We start from the raw sequence: 22511 nt of genomic DNA, 5'->3' as shown, positions 1-22511 counted from the left end.
TTGGCACTGAGTTCAGGAACCACAAAATTCCTCAACGGGGAAAATGAAAACACTTAGAATATAAGATGATCCTTTTTTGAGATGGGAAATCATATGAATCCTGTTATAGGTTAAGAATCACTGGTTTTGGGTTTAGCACAGATTATAGGAAAGCTATGACAAACCTAGATAGTGTATTAAAAAGCACAGACATTACTTTGTCAACAAAGGTCCATAGAGTCAAAGCAATGGTTTTTCCAATAGTTATGTACGGATGTGAGAGTCGGACCATAAAGAAGTCTGAGAACCAAAGAACTGATGCTTTTGAATTATGGTAATGGAGAAGATGCTTGTGAGTCCCTTGGACAGCAAGGAAACCAAACCAGTCAATCTTAAAGGAAATCAACCCTGAATATTCACTGGAAAGACTGATGTTAAAGCTCAAGCTCCAATACTTTGGCCACCTGATGCGAAGAGCCAACTGTTTGGAAAAGACTTTGATGCTGAGAAAGATTGAGGTCAAGCGAAGAAGGGCATGACAGAGGATGAGATGGCTGGATGGCATCACCGACTCAATCGGCATGAATTTGAGCAAACTCCGAGAGATAGTGAAGGACAGGGAAACCTGGTGTGCTACAATGCATGGGGTCCACAAAGAACTGGACACAACTTAGTGACTGAACAACAACATAGGTGGAATTGCAGACAATAATTGAAGGAAAGATAAAACGCATCATGAGTCTTGAATACCAGAAATCCTATACTAATCCCTCCCTGTCTCTAAAATTCAGTGAGGGATCATCATCCTCTTCTTACACTGAAGCCACCTCAGTCTCAGAGCTTAAAGCACTTTGCCCTGAGTCACACAGGGGTCCAGTGCAGGGAGCTGAGTTCTGCCCCTGCTGCTGCAGTTTACTGCACCTTACTCCATTGTCTGCTAAATCATCATTCGTCGAGATTCCAGAACTGAGACTTTTGATAAATAAAGGCACTGTTACTTTGTTTCTGTTCTCCAGCTCCAGCTGTTCTCACTTATGGTGAGGACATCAGCACACTCCTTTTTTTCTGCTCACATGCCCCAACGTAAGTGTTAATTAATAAACCTGCTTAGTTTCCCAAACATCTGAAAGGCATAAAAAATATGGAGACTTGGAAAAACAGCCTTTCTTCTTTCCTAGCCAGTGATCTGCAAACTCTTAGAGGCAATGGTAGGTGCTGGAAAATGTAAACAGATGCAATTTGTGGAAAAACTTGTCAAGACTGAAAACCATGAAGAGTTTCTCCATTGAATAAATGGTGCTAAACAACAACTAAAACCAGCCCTGGAAGGCAGTATCTTTTCACATAAAAGAAATGTTAATTTAATTAAGTGTTCTAAGACCTTGTTATGTAAACATAACTCCAGTAACCTGAGTGGCAAAAAGAGAGAGAGAAATACGGCAGATAAAGCCATTCACAGCTATAAAACCAGAATGTACAAAGAGCATCGTTTTGTTTATTCTGGATTTTACACTCTTTGCTTAGAGCAAAAACAGCTGCTTTTCCCAACTTTACTTCAGAAACTTGTCTCCAGTCTCATGCTTTGGATCGGTATTTATATGCGCCTGTATTTGTGCAAGTTCGTGTATTCAAATAACACAGCGCTTAAGAACTTGTTTCTCTGTGTGTATGTCTTAGTGAGTCCTGGGTTTACAGGCATGTGTAGAGCCTTTGAGCCATCAGAAAGGTACGCTTGAGTTTGTGTACATGCATAGGTGACTGACCCCATGTGTGTATCTGTGGATGTATATGTGTCTGTGTGCGTGTGATTGTGAAGGGTTGCATGTATGAGCAAATATAAATGCCTCAGGGGGTGTATGTTTGAACTGCTGTGTGGAGAGGAGCATGAGTACCTGCATGTGCAAGCTTTCTGTAAGCCTGTGTGTGCAAGCCCAGCTGTGTAGTCCTCTTTGTAAGAATGTGTGCGTACACGTGTGTACTGTATATGTCTGGGGGAAGGTGGAGGGTGTATCAGCTGTGTGGGAGAATGACAGAGTGTTACTGGAGGGGCTGTTTCTCAACCATCATATTTCACTGTCAGTGCGGAAGCTATTTCCAGAAATGGCTGCTGCCAATTTGTCGTGCTGTTAATTGATGTCAGAGCTGTGTCTCTTGAGTCTGGCACTGAAGCGGTAAAGTGAAATTTCCAAACAAGTCCAGACCCCCGGAAGCTGTCCTGAGTTTGCAAGGTGATTGAAAACAGATATTTTTAGGGGAAAAGAAAAGATTGCCTTTTTGGTGGTACTTCGTCTAGAGGACACTTTGGCAGGTCTGTGTGTAACCCATCTGGGATAGGTTAGCAGGGGTGAGGACTAGATGGGAGGGGAGACCAGGAATTGAGTAAAAGGGCTGCTGGCCAAGCTCCAGTGGTGACAGCTTCTCTTTGCATTTTCCCAAACTTGGACTAGTTGTTAACTGTTTGAGGGCTTCCCCTTCCCCAAACAGTGCCATCCTAGAACTGGATGTGATACCTTCATTTGTTCAGATTTTAGGAAACCGAAGTCTAAAGGGGGAAGACTACCTCCCTGATATAAGAGACAGACTTCAGATTATAAGTTAATGAACTGTGAGAACCGTTTGGAGAATTCAAGTTTTTATTTCCTTATAATATCCTTTTATTTTGTTTTTTTGCTATCAGTCAATATTACTTCATGGCAAATAGATGGAGAAACAGTGAAAACAGTGGCAGACTATTTTGCAGGGTTCCAAAATCACTGCAGATGATGACTGCAGCCATGAAATGAAAAGACGCTCGCTTCTTGAAGAAAAATTATGACCAACTTAGCGTATTAAAAAGCAGAGACGTTACTTTGCCAACAAAGGTCCATCTAGTCAAGGCTATGGTTTTTCCAGTAGTCATGTATGGATGTGAGAGTTGGACTATAAAGAAAATTGAGCACCGAAGAACTGATGCTTTTGAACTGTGGCATTGGAGAAGACTCTTGAGAGTCCCTTGGACTAGGAGATCCAACCAGTTCATCCTAAAGGAAATCAGTCCCAAATGTTCATTGGAAGGACTGATATTGAAGCTAAAACTCCAATACTTTGGCCACCTGATGTAAAGAGCTGACTCATTTGAAAAGACCCTGATGCTGGGAAATATTGAAGGTGAGAGGAGACGGGAACAACAGAGGATGAGATTGTTGGATGGCATCACCAACTCAATGGACGTGAGTTTGAGTAAACTCCAGCAGTTGGTGATGGACAGGGAGGCCTGGCATGCTGCAGTCCATGGAGTCTCAAAGAGTCGGACACAACTGAGCAAATGAACTGAACTGAATATTCTTTAAATATATATTTATTCAAACAAACCAGTAGGTTGGCAACTGCTGGTTTCATTGGAGAAGGCAAGAAAGAATGTCTAGAAGGCAGTGTTCATGGCCCATCATTTCTTTTCCTCATTCTTGTGCAAATCCTTCATTTGAAATCCAACACACATGTAATCCTCTCTTTCCACAGATAATATGAAAAACTGTTATAGCATAAAATACTTTTTACCAGAAGATACTTTTCATTTCCTTCTTATCCATTATGCAGAATTTAACTGAACATCATTTTACTCAACTAATGCTATAAGTACATTCATTTAATATATGTTTATGTTTATGCAATTCACAGTAAAGGTGAAAATGCAAATTTGTAACATATATAACAAGATTAGCTATATATTTTTAATTTATTTTTTAATTGGAGTATAAATGCTTTACAATGTTTTATTATTTTATGCTGTAAAATAACATCAATCAGCCATATGTGTACATATTCCCCTCCCTCTTGAGCCTCCCTCCTACCTCCCCATCCCTCTCCTTTAGTGTGAAAAAATACTTGCATGCTATATGCCAACTGCTAACTTTATATATAAAGAAACAGATTTAGGGCTAGTGGTATAGTTAGGGTGAATAATTTGAAATGAAGTTGTATGGCAGATCTATGTATGGCAAACGAAAAATTTAGAAGGGATTGGAGAAGGCAGTGGCATCCCACTCCAGTACTCTTGCCTGGCAAATCCCATGGAAGGAGGACCCTGGTAGGCTGTTGTCCATGGGGTCACTGAGGGTCGGACGCGACTGAGCGATTTCACTTTCACTTTTCACTTTCATGCATTGGAGAAGGAAATGGCAACCCACTCCAGTGTTCTTGCCTGGAGAATCCCAGGGACGGGGAGCCTGGTGGGCTGCTGTCTATGGGGTCACACAGAGTCGGACACGACTGAAGTGACTTAGCATAGCATAGCATTAGGAGGGATGAAACTTTATCCCAGAACTAAAGGTGTAACTTTGAATGGGAAGGTACTTGGAAGCTATATCTAGCTATCTATAATCAGAGTGTTAATGGGATATTTAAACATCTGCAATGAGATCAAAATACCCTTATCACTCCCGAGGACATTTCTGTTTCATGTCATCAGAGAATAAAGTTCAAGTTTGGTTACCAACTTATGAGCTATGTAAGGACCTCTTTGGGTGACTGTGTGGTTTTTGTTTTTCTTTGCTCTCCTTGAATTGTCCCTTTTGGCGTATGGTGTTTTTGAGATTTCTCACTATTTCACTGATGCTCCATGGAATTTGATGAACCAAGTCATGTCCAAAGTTGCTCTTTACATGGGAACACAGTGAGGGGCAGCCCAGGTCAAAGAGACTATTTGGACCATTTGTGCTCTGAGAAAGGATCATTGCCCATTACCTCTGCCTCTAGAATACTAGGACCTCTACACTCACAGTCAGAATTAAGAACTGAAATCAGCAAAAGAAGGGTGCTCTACTTGAATTGAGACATACCACTTAAAACTGTAGTCAAATGAGTGTTTTAACACTACTTCCAAAGTCTTAAAGACCTATGACTCAACTATGGTTTCACATTAGAGCTATCTAGGAGAGTTTTCTTAAAACTCCAATGCCCAGGAACCCCCAAAGATCCCATTATTTGGTTAGAAGTTGGTTGATGCCTTAAGCAGGAGTAAAGGAATTGAGACTCAATATGGATTGTGTGTGTGCTCACTCAGTCATGTTCAACTATTTGTGGCCCCATGGACTGTACTCCACCAGGCTCCTCTATCCAAGGGATTTTCCAGGCAAGAATACTGGGATTGGTTGCCATTTTCACGGGATTTTCCCAACCCAGGGATCGAAACTGTGTCTCCTGCATCTCCTGCATTGGCAGGTGGATTCTTTACCACTGTGCAACCTGGGAAGCTCCAGTGAAGATTAACCTAAACCAAAATGTCAGGAGGCAAAATAAAGGCTAATTTTATCTTATAAATCCTTATTATAGCATAATTTATACATTAGAATGACACCTCTATGAATCTTTTTAGATTTTCAGTACTGAAAGTTAGCCTTAGGATTCACAGGTTAAGAAACCTGGGTATTATCTTTTTATCAAAGACAAGGTGTAACATCAAGTAATTTATAATGAGCTAGATTAGAAGGAGATGTTTGTATTGCCTCCTCACATTTTCCCCCTGGCCAACCTCATTGGAAACATTGGTTCTTGCCTTAGGTGGAAGGAGTAAAGGAATTGTGGCTCAATGTGGATTGGGTGTGAGTATGTATGCTCAGTCATATGAAGCACATGGTTTCTAGACTTTCCCTTGCTTCCTTAGCCATGTCACAAAGTTGTGAGTTACTAAGTGTTAGTTGCTCAGTTGTGTCCGACTCCTTGTGGCCCCATGGACTGTAGCCTGCCAGGCCCTAGGCTCCTCTGTCCATGGAATTCTCCAGGCAAGAATACTGGAGTGGGTTGCCATTCCCTTCTCCAGGGTATCTTCCCAACCCAGGGATGGAACCTGGGTCTCCTCCATTGCAGGCAGATTCTCACCGGGATGTTCCTTAGTTGCACTAATTGTACTAAGCCTCGCCCAATTGTACTAATCCTGTCCGTCACTGCTCCTCTGTAGTTCAAGTCTTTCTTAACCTATCATGGATCTTTCTGCTCATAAGACAAGGTCATATGCTTTGTCTCTAGCTTCATTTCAAGAACATGCTAGCAGCTAGGTCAAATTCCACTTTAAAAACAACAACAACAAAAATGCATGGAGGTCTGTATCTCACTGGCCTCAGCTACGAGGTAGAAAATCCCCTTGGAACAGCTGAGCAGGATACAGTCTATTGGTCATTCTCTCCCCAAGGCAGAGCATCTCAGTGGTTTATATCCTGCAACTCAAACCAGGGACCAAATATGCAGATGTTTCAGGACCCACCTCAGGACCACTGAATCAGAATGTTAATTTTGACAAGGTTCTCATGTGATACCCATGAAAATAAAAGTTTCTGAGAAGCACTGGTGCAGGCCAAAGCATCTCTCTCCATCCTGGTTATGTAATAAACCAGATGAGGAACTTTTACAAAGTGATCTGAAGCCCAGGCTCCATCCAAGAGCAATTCAGTCAGAACCTGTTAGGTGGGATCTGGGCATCAATGCATTTAGAAGCTCCTTACATGAATGCCAAGCAGAAGACTTCAATGGACATTTATCTGAAGAAGTTATACAGATGGCCAAAAGGCACATGAAAAGATGCTCAACATCATTAATCATTAATCATCACTTTTCAACATAAGTTTTGATCGGTTTTGTTCTCTTCAAAGTTATATAGAGTCAATGTGGATTATTTTGATATCCATGAACTCTGGACAGAATACATTTCTGTAGTGGTGGATGTGGAAAATCATACCATACTTCTGAGCTTTGTTGTTGTTCAGCTGGTAAGTTGTATCTGACTTTTTGGACCTCAAGAACTACAGCACACCAGGCTTCCTTGTCCTCACTATCTCCCAGAGTTTACTCAAACTCATGTTCATTGAGTTGGTGATTCCATCCAACCACCTTATCCTCAGTTGCCTGTTTCTCCTTAGTTTTTCCCAGCATCAAGGTCTTTTCACTTCTGAGTCTTAGAGAGGCTAAGCACTCTTTGAAGACACCACATGTGTGCATGCTCAGTCATGTCCAGTTCTTTGTGACCCCAGGGTTTTTAGCCCACCATGCTTCTCTGTCCATGAGATTCTCCCGGAAAGAATACCGTAGTGGGTTATCATTTCCTCCTCCAGCGAATCTTCCTGACTCAGGGGTTGAACCTGTGTCTTCTGTGGCTCCTGCATTGGTAGGCGGATCCTTTACCACTGAGTCACCTGGGAAGCCCTAAAGACACTGCATCAGCCCGATAGACATTGCTAGCTGAACATGCACAAATAACTTTGTTGAATATGGGCAGTATTGGCTAAAAGATCTATTTTTTATAACTTTACACCTTGGCTGGAAAAGAATTTTAAGTGTTTCAAGCCTTCTGTATGCAGTTTACAACACAATGGTGTGCATGGCTAATTTTAATATGGTATTTAGGACATGAACTGAGAAGAGTTTGGCATCTTAGAAACAAAAATACATAGATGGCCATCATGTGTCTGACCCTGGGCTGGACAGTGGGGTAGAAAGGACAAAAAAAAAAGTTTAAAAGCTTAATTTATTACCTGAATTCCATTGCCAATGTGCTTCTCTGTTATGAAATCTTGCCATTTCTGCCTAATTAAAATTGAGAGAGAAATTTGACTCATTCAGCTGATAAAACTTCTTAGAGGAATAAATAATATCCAGTGAGAGAAGTCAGCCGTGATGCCCTGGCTTGTTTACAATGGTCAGTGTCTTAAAGGAAACACAGCTGCAGGATTAAAAACACAGTAATGTTTGGCTTTTTCCAACATTTTCACATCCAATAAAATCCTTAAATCAACTCCCTAAGAAGTTAATGAAGTTAATTAGTTAACATAGACTAAGTTATGCTCTGCTAACCAACAACCTCCAAAAGTCAGCTGCTTAAGAAAAAAATTTCTTGCCAACACAACTTCTCGCTCATTAAAATTCCAGATGACTCACTGATCCAGACTCTTTCTGTGATGTAGCTTCACTATCTCAACATGTGGACTCTATTCTGGACATAAAGAAGAGGGTCAGAACAACTTAGAAACAGAATACTCCACAGAAGCAAGCTACTCTGTATGAAGCAAAGTGGCATCTTTTCACTGAACAGAGTTTAAAGACCTGGGTTATGGGCTCAGACCCCCTTAACAATAGTGGAATTTGAATAGTATGGGTGTCATTAGCCTCTATATTCTCTTTAACAAATAGTAGCAGCAATATTTGTTTTACATTCAGTGAGATAATGCATTGAAACTCTTTGAACAATATATGCTGTGCTAAGTCGCTTCTGTGATATCTGACTTTGCGACCCTGTGGACTGTAGCCTACCAGGTTTCTCTGTCCATGGGATTCTCCTGGCAAGAATACTGGAATGAGTTGACCTTTCCTAGTCCAGGGGATCTTCCCCACCCAGGAATCAAACTTAAGTCTGTTGAGTCTCTTAAGTCTCCTGTATTGGCAGTGGTTTCTTTACTACTAACGTTGCATGTAATGAATCCAAAAAATAAATTATTCTTATTGGGTGATCAAGATGTCCTCTATTAAGATAAGGTTGTTTTGATGGGCGATTTTACTTGGATGCAATCTCAAAAACAACAGAATGATCTCTGTTCGTCTCCAAGGCAAACCATTCCATATCACAGTTATCCAAGTCTATGCCCCTACCAGTAATGCTGAAGAAGCTGATGTTGAACGGTTTTATGAAGACCTACAAGATCTTTTAGAGCTAACACCCAAAAAAGGTGTCCTTTTCATTATAGGGGACTGGAATGAAAAAGCAGGAAGTCAAGAAATACCTGGAGTAACAGGCAAATTTGGCCTTGGAATGCAGAATGAAGCAGGGCAAAGACTAATAGAGTTTTGCCAAGAAAATGCACTGGTCATAGCAAACACCCTCTTCCAACAACACAAGAGAAGACCCTACACATGGACATCACCAGATGGTCAACACTGAAATCAGATTGATTATATTCTTTGCAGCCAAAGATGGAGAAGCTCTATACAGTCAACAAAAACAAGACCAGGAGTTAACTATGGCTCAGATCATGAACTCCTTATTACCAAATTCAGACCTAAATTGAAGAAAGTAGGGAAAACCGCTAGACCATTCAGGTATGACCTAAATCAAATCCCTTATGATTATACAGTGGAAGTGAGAAATAGATTTAAGGGACTAGATCTGATAGATAGAGTGCCTGATGAACTATGGAATGAGGTTCATGACATTGTACAGGAGACGGGGATCAAGACCATCCCCATAGAAAAGAAATGCAAAAAAGCAAAATGGCTGTCTGGGGAGGGCTTACAAACAGCTGTGAAAAGAAGAGAAGTGAAAAGCAAAGGAGAAAAGGAAAGATATAAGCATCTGAATGCAGAGTTTCATAGAATAGCAAGAAGAGATAAGAAAGCCTTCCTCAGTGATCAATGCAAAGAAATAGAGGAAAACAACAGAATGGGAAAGACTAGATATCTCTTCAAGAAAATGAGAGATACCAAGGGAACATTTCATGCAAAGAGGGGCTTGATAAAGGACAGAAAGGGTCTGGATCTAACAGAAGCAGAAGATATTAAGAAGTGGCAAGAATGCACGGAAGAACTGTATAAAAAAGATCTTCATGACCCAGATAATCATGATGATGTGATCACTAATCTAGAGCCAGATGTCTTGGAATGTGAAGTCAAGCGGGCCTTAGAAAGCATCACTATGAACAAAGCTAGTGGAGGTGATGGAATTCCGGTGGAGCTATTTCAAATCCTGAAAGATGATGCTGTGAAAGTGCTGCACTCAATATGCCAGCAAATTTGGAAAACTCAGCAGTGGCGACGGACTGGAAAAGGTCAGTTTTCATACCAATTCCAAAGAAAGGCAATGCTAAAGAATGCTCAAACTACTGCACAATTGCACTCATCTCACATGCTAGTAAAGTAATGCTCAAAATTATCCAAGCCAGGCTTCAGCAATATGTGAACCGTGAACTTCCTGATGTTCAAGCTGGTTTTAGAAAAGGGGAGGAACCAGAGATAAAATTGCCAACATCCGCTGGATCATGGAAAAAGCAAGAGACTTCCAGAAAAAACGTCTATTTCTGCTTTATTGACTATGCCAAAGCCTTTGACTGTGTGGATCACAATAAACTGTGGAAAATTCTGAAAGGGATGGGAATACCAGACCACCTGACCTGCCTCTTAAGAAATCTGTATGCAGATCAGGAAGCAACAGTTAGAACTGGACATGGAACAACAGCCTGGTTCCAAATAGCAAAAGGAGTACGTCAAGTCTGTATATTGTCACTCTGCTTATTTAACTTCTATGCAGAGTACATCATGAGAAACGCTAGACTGGAAGAAACGCAAGCTGGAATCAAGATTGCCGGGAGAAATATCAATAACCTCAGACATGCAGATGACACCACCCTTATGGCAGAAAGTGAAGAGGAACTAAAGAGCCTCTTGATGAAAGTGAAAGAGGAGAGTGAAAAAGTTGGCTTAAGGCTCAACATTCAGAAAACGAAGATCATGGCATCTGGTCCCATCACTTCTTGGGAAATAGATGGGGAAACAGTGAAAACAGTGTTAGACTTTATTTTTCGGGGGTCCAAAATTACTGCAGATGTTGATTGCAGCCATGAAATTAAAAGACGCTTAGTCCTTGGAAGAAAAGTTATGACCAACCTAGAGAGCTTATTCAAAAGCAGAGACATTACTTTGCTGACTAAGGTCCGTCTAGTCAAGGCTATGGTTTTTCCTGTGGTCATGTATGGATGTGAGAGTTGGACTATGAAGAAGGCTGAGCACTGAAGAATTGATGGTTTTGAACTGAGGTGTTGGAGAAGACTCTTGAGAGTCCCTTGGACTGCAAGGAGATCCAAACCAGTCCATTCTGAAGGAGATCAGCCCTGGTGTTCTTTGGAAGGAATGATGCTGAAGCTGAAACTCAAGTACTTTTGCCACCTCATGCGAAGAGTTGACTCATTGGAAAAGACTCTGATGCTGGGAGGAATTGTGGGCAGGAAGAGAAGGGGACGACAGAGGATGAGAGGGCTGGATGGCATCACGGACTTGATGGACGTGAGTCTGAGTGAACTCTGGGAGATGGTGATGGACAGGGAGGCCTGGTGTGCCGCGATTCATGGGGTCTCAAAGAGTCGGACACGACTGAGCAACTGAACTGAGCTGAACTTTTGTGTCAACATGGCTATCTTCGGTTATTCAGTCAAATAATAATCTAGGTGTGCTGTGAAGGCATTTTTTAGATGTGATTATATCCATAACCAGTAAAATTAAAGTAAATATTACTCTTAATATTCTATGTGCCTGATTCAGTCAGTTAAAAAGTCAGCTTTTTATTAAGATAAAAAATTCAACCCATGGACCACAGTTTCAGCTCACACTGGAGAATCCCTTGATGGCTTGCCCTATGGATTTTGGACTCGAATTGCCACCAAAATCACAGAGATTTTTATTTTTTTTTAAGTGGATAATGACTCAGTGATCAACATGATTTGATTCCTATTCTAAAGAAGCTTCTAATGTGAGAAGGTAAGACGATGTTGGCCAAAACAACTACAAAATAAAGAGTGCACACATCAACATGCATCCGCCAAGGGTGTTCCCCATCCTGAACCCCACTCCCACCTCCAATACAATACTGTAAAGTAAAAAAACAAATAAAAATAAATAAATAAAAAACACCTCTCAAAAAATATCAAGAAAAAATAAAGAATGCAATGATAAATGACATGGAAGTGAGGAAGAGGAGAAAGGAAAATGTGACATTTCTGAACATTTATTGTGTTCTAAGAATTAGCTAAGGTTTTAGGGTCTTCTCTGGTGGCTCAGATGGTAAAGAATCAGCCTGCCAATGCGGGAGAAACAGGAGATGCGGGTTTGATCTCTGAGTTAGGAAGATCCCCTGGAGAAGGAAATAGCAACCCACTCCAGTATTCTTGCCTGGAGAATTCTATGGACAAAGGAGCCTGGCAGGCTACAGTCCATGGGGTTGCAAAGAGTCAGACACAACTGAAAGACTAACACTTCACACTTCAGGATCTTTATGGTTGATCCAATTGAACACACAGCCATTGTATGATCTGTGCAATCGACTGTTCTGAGGAGGAAATTAGGGGCCAAAATTTGAAAGCATTTTTTCCACATTTTATGAAAGAACAGGAATCAGTATGTGGACCATATTTGGAGGGCAGACGAGGAAAGGTGAAAGGGGAAAAAGATGTGCCTCAAATATTTTGGAAATAAATCCACTTTCACTCAAATTGGTGTTCATTTGTCCATGTCATTTTCCATACATAAGAATGATCTCCATTCTCTCTGCTCACCTGAAGCTTTCCAAGAACCCAACACAAGGAGTCAACATTTCATGGAAATTTTATGACATTATAACTTAAATTTCACCTGTCAGTTTACTTTTTTTTCAGACTCTTGACTCTTACATTTTGCACTATGTTTTCATGTGAATATTGTTAGATGTCTCACACATCTGAGTATAGAAGAACCTTAGTAAACATGAACAAACTGAATGAAGGCTTATATTTGTTGCTTATGTTCTAAACTCAGTGTGATTCTAGCACCAACTCTATTGCTAATTCTGTAAATTTGGACAGCCAACACAATACATAGCTCTTAAATTTTCATCTTAAATGGCCTTTAGAGAACTTTGCAAATCTAATGTTCACACATTATTTCAAGAAATATCTCTCTGGACCTGTCTGTTAGTCTTCTGGACACACAGTGATGGTGTTGAGTTTAGCCCAATGCTCTGTGGTGACCTAAAATGGGAAGGAAATTAAAAAAAAATGGGGATGTATGTATATGTAAGGCGGATTCACTTTGCTCTACAGCAGAAACTAACCCAATATTGTAAAGCAACTGTACACCAATAAAAATAATCTACAAAAGATATAATATGAAAGATGTTAACAATGCTTTCAATCCATGGAATTCTCTAGTATTCTTTCCTAGGGAATTCCATGGACTGAGGAGCCTGGCAGGCTATATTCCATGGGGTTGCAGAGAGTAGGACATGACTGAGCAACTAACAATTTTGCTTTTCATACACATAATTAATATAATATTATTTATATTTAAGAATGCATTACTTGGTCTGTGGTAAGCTTGGCATGTGGATGAAGCACAAGCTGGAATCAAGATTGCTGGGAGAAATATCAATAACCTCAGATATGCAAATGACACCACCCTTATGGTAGAAAAGGAAGAGGAACTGAAAAGCCTTCTGATGAAAGTGAAAGAGGAGAGTGAAAAAGTTGGCTTAAAACTCAACTTTCAAGAAAATAAGATCATAGCATCCTGTCCCATCAATTCATAGCAAATAGATGAGGAAACAATGACAGACTTTATTTTCTTAGGCTCCAAAATTACTGCAGATGGTGACTGCAGCCATGAAATTAAAAGGCACTTGCTCCTTTGAAGAAAAAGCTATGACAAACCTAGGAAGAAAAAGCTATGACAAATCTAGACAGCATATTAAAAAGCAGAGGCATTGCTTCAGAGACATTACTTTACTGACAAAGGTCTGGATAGTCAAAGCTATGGTTTTCCCAGTAGTCATGCATGGATGTGAGAGTTGGACCATAAAGAAAGCTGAACACTGAAGAATTGATGCTCTTAAACTGTGGTGTTGGAGAAGACTCTTGAGAATCCCTTGGGCTACAAGGAGATCCAATCAGTCAATCCTAAAGGAAATCAGCCCTGAATATTCACTGGAAGGACTGATGCTGAAACTGAAGCTCCGATACTTTGGTCACCTGATGCAAAGAACTGACTCACTGGAAAAGACCCTGATGCTGAGAAAGATTGAAGGCAGGAGGAGAGGGGAATGACAGAGGATGTGATGGTTGGATGGCATCACCAACTAGAGTTTGGAAATGAGTTTGAGCAAGCTCCAGGATTTGGTGATGGACAGGGAGGCCCCTGGTGTGCTGTAGTCCATGGGGTTGCAAAGAGTTGGACATGACTGAGTGACTGAACTGAACTGAACTGAAGCTTTAATTTAAAAATTTATGTTTTTCTTTATTTTTCCTTTCGTCTCTTTTTCTACACTACTCTGCAGTCACTGTCAGAGTAAATCTGATTTGGCACATCAGCCCTTGCCCTAAATCCAGAGATGATCTGTTCCCTGTCTAAAAGGCAACAGATGATACTCTCTGCCAAGACCCTCTACTCTATATCACTGTTTCGTCCTTCATCATCTCCTGGAGACAGATTCACAGTCCTCCATGGTTTCACAGAATGAAAGCATTATTATTATTTACACTTACTTTCTTCCCACCTGCTTCTGGAAAAAAAAAATGGTTTGTAGTCAGACAGAAGGAAAACAAATTTACATGCTCTATCAATGTCTCTGTCCCCCGATATGGTGAGATTTATGAGGACAGAAGGCAGTAGTAGAAACTGCACTAGATAAGAAGATAGAAGACTAGTTTCTAGGTTAAAGGCAATGATTTAAAGACAAGTGCTTAGTGAATGGCAAATTTTATCAATACATCAAGTATCCTTATTATTCTGAGTCATTTGGTTTCTTTTTTTTTTTTTGCCATAACTACTATAAATGTTTGAGAACTTAATTTTATTCCTAAGTTTATACTTTTGTAAAATGATAGATTTTAATTAAATACTATCATCAGCCTCATAGCCACAAAACTTGCTTGCTACAAAACATTTTACCTTAATTAAGGAAAACATCATATCCAATACTAATAGAAAATAGACATTACCAACTGACATTATGTCAGGGCTATGGTCTTCCCAGTGGTCATGTACAGTTGTGAGAAAGGAAAGGAAAAGAAAGTGAAGTTGCTCAGTCCTGTCCGACTCTTTGTGACCTCTGGTAGGACTGTAACCTACCAGGCTCCTCTGTCCATGGGATTTTCAAGGCAATAGTACTGGAGTGGATTGCCATTTCTTTCTCCAGGGGATCTTCTCGACCCAGGGATGAAACCCAGGTCTCCCACATTGTAGACAGATGTTTTACATCTGAGCCACCAGGGAAGTCCAGAGTTGTGAGAGCTGGACCATAAAGAAGGCAGAGTGCCAAAGAATCGATGCCTTGAACTGTGGTGCTGGAGAAGACTCCTGAAGGTCTGTGGGACAGCATGGAGATCAAACCAGTCAGTCTTAAGGGAAATCAACCCTGAATATTCACTGGAAGAGCTGATGCTGAAGCTGAAGCTCTAGTATTTTGCTCATCTGATGCGAATTGATGGCTCATTGGAAAAGTCCCTGATGCTGGTAAAGATTGAGGGCAGAAGGTGAAGAGGGCATCAGAGGATGAGATGGCTAGATAGCATCATTAATGCAATGAACATGAACTTGGGCAAACTCTGTTAGATAGTGCGGGACAGGGAGGCCTGGAGTGCTGCAGTCCATGGGGTCACAAAGAGTTGGACACAACTGGGTGACTGAACAACAACAACAACAACAACAACAACAACAACTGACATTATAGAGAAGAGAAAATCCAACCAACTGAAAACAATTGTGATGAACAAGACATTTTAAAGGTTTGTTTGTTGTTGTTGTTATACCAAGTTTGAACATCATTTTGATGTCACAACTCACTCCTTTAATTGTCTTTAATCTTCATATTGTTGCTTATTTCCCCAGGTGGAATCCATCCCTGGTTTCAGTGTGATTATCATTGTTCCAGTTATTACAGCTGGAAGAAAAATCTGGACAGCATGGCTCCATCTGCATTGCTCTCAAATGGGTCACTATTTACAAGACAGAAAATGATTATTATAAATGCCCTTAGTAGCCTTTCTCTTGTGTTGTTGCATGTCAAAGTCACTGGATTTGGTGCAGAAATATCAGAAGTGTTCTAATACAGCCAAGGTTCATATAAGTTTGGTGTGGTTAGAAGACCAAATTCCCCTGAAGCCAAACCTTGCTGATACTTGAACACTGGGGTCAGGCAGGAAGGAAAGGAGGTATGTGCAGAAGGTAGTCAGAGGTGCCAGCAGGACTCTCTGATGCCCATTGGTCCCCTAGACCATCTCTCTGCCCCTTCTCCAGATCCTTGCCAATCCATTCCTAAAAACAAAGTTTTAATATAGTTACAACACATCTGTTTGAACTGTCCAAACATGGTTTTGAAAAACAATAAATCAGCAGAGAAAATTCAACATATATGTGAAAAAATGTACACATCTAATTCATATAGATGTGTATAGAGGCACTTATAAATTAAACATATATAAACAGTTTACTTATTCATTATAAGTATTGAAATAGTATACTTTTACATACTGGATGTGGTAAATGAACCTCCCATATTATAAAGAAATACTTTAAAAAGAATTGTTGAAATTATATGAATCTATTTAGTTGTGTGTTAACTTAATTGTATTAAGTTAACATATATGAGAATAAGTAAGTGCTCAAACACTGGCAGGTGTGTGTGACTTGTGAGAGACAGAGGAAAAATGCTCTTCTGTTTACCACTAGCTTCAGTTAGCTCTTGTAGTGGGATAAGTTTTCTGCTTGCTCCTTACTGCAACTTCCAAACTATTTATTCCACTAGCTATATAAAAAAGCTTCTCTTAAGTATGTGCCATTAAATTTTAGCACCCACTACTCCCTTCTTTATTGCAGTCATCAACTACTCACCAGTCAGTAACCCTTATCCATTAATGTCTTTAGCATCTGGCTTACAGTCATCTTCCCTACCACTAAGTTCTGTTAACATCATTGGTGGCCTTCACCACTATGGTGATAATATTATCCAATAGCCTGGACTATCATGTTCTTGACATTCCAGCTCCAATAACTTTGTCTCTGTGTGTTCTCATTTCTGGTGTCCGAGGACATATAATACATCTTGTCCCATCCACAACTGCTCAGACTCTAAGATGTCTATTTCAAATGCCCCAATCTGTATCAACCATATTTTCCTAAGAACCACACTTTCTATATAAGCATGTTTGTCCTCTCTCAGAAAACTATTTCACATAACTGTCTCCCTCCTAAAAGTTTCAGCATTTGCTGTGCCCACACTCAGGGGTAATCAATGACCTTAACTATTATTGCATAAATCCAACCACTTGGGTATGATTTTATCTTCCCACCATAATATTCCGTTGTTGTTCAGTCACTAAGTCATATCCAACTCTTTGTGACCCCATGAACTGCAGCACCCCAGGCTTCCCTGTTTCACAACCTCCCTATGTTTGCTCAAACTCATGTCCACGGAATCAGAGATGCCATCCAATTAGCTCATCCTTTGTCATACCTTTTCTCCTCTTGTTCTCAATCTTTCCCAGCATCTGGGTCTTTTCCAATGAGTCAGCTCTTCACATTACGTGGCCAAAATTTTGGAGCTTCAGCTTTAGCACCAGTCCTTCCAATGAATATTCAGGGTTGATTTCCTTTAGGATTGACTGGTTTCACCTCCTTGCTGTCATAGGGACCCTCATGAGTATTTTTTGAGGCTTCATTGATGGTTCATTTCATGGGTTATTATTTTACATATGTAATTCTATATTGTATTCAATCATTCATTGTTTTATAGGGGTGACTCCTTTCTGTTTCTCTCAATGGCAAAAAATTTTATCTCTTTAAGCCTAGATGCTATCTTTACTGACCAAATATTAGTACTTGTATTCAACTTCCATTTATAAAGTGAATTTTCAAGCAAAAATGTTATATGTGTCTCCTATTAAGCCAACTGTCTTTGTCAGCAGCACTTGGACAAAAGTTTCAGCTGCACTGTTAATTCTTTTCCTGTCATCCATTAACTTATGAAGTTTTTAAAATCTATTTTTGTTCTCAGAATATTTTCAGGTTTAAATAGAACTCTCCTCCAAATGGTGACACCCATACAGTGGTTTATTTAAACATCTAATGACTCCTAAAGAGGTGGCAAAATTTCCACATTTTTAAGAATCTCACCCTAGTGGTTTTCCACCGAGGTTTGTATCTTCATTATTAGATACTTACAGTTAAAAACTAAATGTAGGAGTTCCCTTCCACTTAGCATGAGTGCTGGGAGGGAATTTTATTGAGACTATCATGATAACAACAAGGGTAAATTTTATGTAAACTTTAAACCCCTGTTTCTATTTTTCTGAAGGTGGTTGTATTTTCATGCTTTTGACATGCATGCAGGCAGTGCTTTTGTGATGCACCCTGAACTCTGGCATACTTGAACCCCATTCAGGCTCTTCCATTTACTCGCTAATAGCACAGCTGGCCTTTCTGATCTAAAAAGATTTTGCACAGAAAAAGAAACCATAAACAACACAAGCAGACAACCTACAGAATAAGAGAAAATATTTGCAACCAACAAGGAACTAATTTTCAAAATATGCAAGTAGCTCATTCAGCTCAATACCAAAAAACAAAACAAAACAAAACAAAACCCAAAAACCCACCAATAGCAATTCAGTTGAAAAATGTGCAGAAAACATGCAGAAGGCCAAACACACATGAAAAGATGCTCAACATCACTAATTATTAGAGAAATGCAAATCCAAAGGGCAGAGAGTTATCTCCTTATCTGTCAGAATGGTTATCATCAAAAAGTCTATGAACAACAACAACAAAAAAGTCTATGAACAATAAATGCTGGAGAGGGTGTGGAGGAAAGAGAACCTTCTCACTCCATTTGCCAGAATGTAAAATTGTAATAGCCACTATGGACACAGTATGAAGGTTCCCGAAAAGCTAAAAATAGAACTACTATATGATCCTGCAATCCCATTCCTGGGCATGTATACTGAGAAGATGATAACTCAGAAAGATACAAGCATCTCAGTGTTCATTGCAGCACTATTTGTATAATAACCAAGACATTCAGGCAACCTAAATTTGCAGCAACATGGATAGATTTAGAGATTATACTAAATGAAGTTAGACAAAGACAAATATTATATAACAGTGAAATATTTTCTTTTTAAAAATGATACAAATGAACCTATTTACAAAGCAGCAATAGAGTCACAGACATAGAAAATAAATTTATGATTACTATGATGCTGGGAGGGATTGGGGGCAGGAGGAGAAGGGGACCACCGAGGATGAGATGGCTGGATGGCATCACGGACTCGATGGACATGAGTCTGCGTGAACTCCGGGAGATGGTGATGGACAGAGAGGCCTGGCGTGCTGCGATTCATGGGGTCGCAAAGAGTCAGACACGACTGAGCGACTGAACTGAACTGAAAAAGGAAAGGGAGGGTGGCGGGGCGGCGGCGGGGGGTGGGGGGCGACGGGGTGGATAAATTAAGAGTTTGGGAAATGACAAAGACCTACTATATATCACAGGGGATTATACTCAATATTTTCAAATAGCCTACATGGGAAAATAACTTGAAGAAGAATATATCTACATGTGTGTGTGTGTGTAACTGAATCACTTTGCTGTACCCCTGAAATTATTATAACATTGCAAATAAACTATTGTTTGATTTAAAATGATCATAATATTAACATAATCTCACAAAATTGCTACATGTATCAGTCAAATAATGCATGTCAAGTCCTCAGTACAGATTTAGAATAGGCTGCTTTAATTATTGCTATCATCATTTAGAAAAATCTACGTTAAGAAAATTTTACTATACCTAATAAAATATCTATACCCAAGCTTTATTTATCACTGTGCTATTTATAAAATTAAATAATAAAGAAAAATCCAAATGAGAAACATTAGAAAGAAGGCTTCCTTAGTGTCTCAGTTGGTAAAGAAACCCTCCTGCCAATGCAGGAGACATAAGAGACATGGGTTTGATCCCTGGATCGGGAATATCCCCTGGAAAAGAAAATGGCAACCCAGTCCAGTACTCTTGCCTGGAGAATTCCATGGGCAGAGGAGCCTGGTGGGATGTAGTCCATGCGATGGCAAAGAGTTGGACATGACTGTGTGACTAACTTTCACTTTTTTTTTTTTAGATTGAAGAATATATTTAATGAGACACGTGACAGCATTAAAATAATGCTCATATGTACTTTGAAATCACTTGCAAGTTTAATTTTGCTTCAAAGGTAAGTAATTGAAACAGAAAATAAGATTTAATGTGGGAGAATCCCATGGACAGAGGAACCAGGTGGGCTATAGTCAATAGGGTTGCAAAGAGTTGGACATGACTGAAGAGACTTAGCACACACACATATGATATTCGTGACATACAAATATATTATCCACCCATATCATCATGGCTGATACAAGTTTTGATGATGGTTAGGATAAAGGTATGTGGCCTGAAGGTTTTGTTGGCAGTGTTGGTAGAAGAGAACCTCTAGAGAGTGGCTATCTGGATATTTTCATGTCAAAACAATGGTACAGCATGTTTACATACTATGACCTATGTCTGTATTCTCCCTTTCATCAGATTTTTATTTCAGGCATCTCCCCCAACCACCATCCTCAGAACACATGCTCTTCTGTAAGCTTCGAAGGCTTAGATTCTAATCAAAATATTCTTGATCTTCTCTGTAGAAAAAGGTACTGAGATCACTTTAAGACTGAGGTGGCCATATCTAGGAAAGGTAGAGAATCTTCAACTTAAAATGGCTTGTAAGTTTGAATGCCAGAAAAGCTGCTGGAAGCATCACAGAGACACAGCAGGATGGAAGATGTGAGGATAATTTTATGAAAGTGTTGAATACCCCAAACTACAGTTGTTAGTTATAGCATATTGCCTATAGTAGTGATATATGATGATATATAATTGCTGCTAATTAATTTCATAAATCTATTAATTTAAATGACTTTTTTTTTTACTCTGTAAACTATACTGGTGCATTTGTGTTAATATAGTTTTATAGCTTATATACATGAATAATACATGATTTTAATTTAACCTTAGTTTAGCACTATGAAAATTCTTTCTCTCCAGGGACTATAAAGAGTGGTTCTTTATATTTGAAGAGCTCTTTATATTTAAAAATATTTTTATGTTTGTACCTTACTTGATACTTGAAGCACTGATTAAAATACCCAAGAAATTGAGGGTCAGAGAAGTTAAGTAATGTACAAGATACACAACATCCAAGAAGACCTCAGATCAGAATACATAACAATTTCATTTCCTTGACCATATATCATATTTATTTTCATAAAACAAGTAGATGATTTAAAGTTCAAAGCTACGGGTACTTTTCAGTCTGTTTCTAGAAGGTGGAAGGTGGGGAGTCTAGTGCCTCTTCTTGCTGATTTAATTTTGAATGTATTTTCTTTATTATAAATTATATAAAAAGGAAAGAATCCTTCACTGATTGCCATTCTTCCTGGCAAAAGTCCAATCCATGTTTAGCAGACATCTTTTTGATAACTATGCCATTTTGTTTTGATATTCCTTTCAGTTATATTTATATTTCTAATAGCGAAATTCGTCAGCATCTGCAAATAAAGTCACCATCATCATCACTCACAATGTTATTTCCACCAAGTGCAAAATATAAAGGATGGCTTGGCTGGGACATATTGATCGTATTTCTTTGGAAAATCATGAAACTTCCTCTGAGATATACTATTTGTCATAACTGTATTTTTAGCCAAGAATAATGAATAACTGATAAGATGAAATATGGTAGGACATAATTGGCAAATGGAGAGCATTTTGCAGAAATCACTCAAAGTATTTTGAATTTCATTTCAAGTCATGGTTTATTTAACACTAGCTGAGTGTTCAGAGTCATGCACAAAAGATTGATGATCTTTTAAAGCAATTCCTAAGTGTAATATTATGTCGTAAAGAATTATGCCACTCTCTTTAAGGGTGCTGAGAAAGATGTCAGGAGGCATCAATAACAACTCAAGTATTACTAACCATCTGCGTTTTGTAAATCAAGTAGGCAGAGGGTTTCCCCATACAACCCCTAAAGAAATTACATGATCCTGAAAGATATTTACTAGAGTATTTCTATAAGAATATAGTTTATTATTGAAAGGTAATGAATTTGGAAATAACCCTAGACGTCCCAAGAAGAAGAATCAAATAAAAATAATACAAGGATCTACTCGGGGGGAATTTCCATAAGCTTAGCTTTGGCATCAATGTTTCAGTTGGCATTTCCTGAAAATCATTTTTATTCTTACTAGGGAAGTCATAGATGTTCTGTCTACCAAGTGCTATTCTACATAGTCCTCCTGTGTCCTTAAAAAAAAAAGTGAGCTGTACAAACTCATGTGTGCCTTCTTCACACCCTTCTTATTTCTCTTTTCTTATTTTCTTTCTGTGCTTTCTTTATCTTACTTTCAAGTGGTGAGATATTTTGAAATTAGTATAGGCTTAAATTCAGAACACCTCATTGTAGCTTCAGATCTGATATCTACTAGCTTTGAAGAAATGAACAAATGACTCAGCTTTTTCAACTATAAAATGAAAATAATGATAGTTTCTAGGAGTGATGCTTAGTAAATAATACAGAATAGATCCTCATAAGTTGTTATAAAGATTTTTAATTTTCTAAATAAGATTCTTTTTTAAAAATAGAAAAATATACAATTTTGAGTTTATCTAGATGTTTTTGTATCATAAATATGGGAATAAAATCTGAAATGCTTTGGTAAAATAGCTTTATTTATCTTTTGGGGGGTAGGTAATTTGCAG

This window comes from Ovis canadensis, chromosome 6 (genome assembly GCF_042477335.2).
Source record: "Ovis canadensis isolate MfBH-ARS-UI-01 breed Bighorn chromosome 6, ARS-UI_OviCan_v2, whole genome shotgun sequence".
Classification (NCBI taxonomy): Eukaryota; Metazoa; Chordata; class Mammalia; order Artiodactyla; family Bovidae; genus Ovis; species Ovis canadensis.
Note: the sequence above shows the minus strand (reverse complement) of the source record.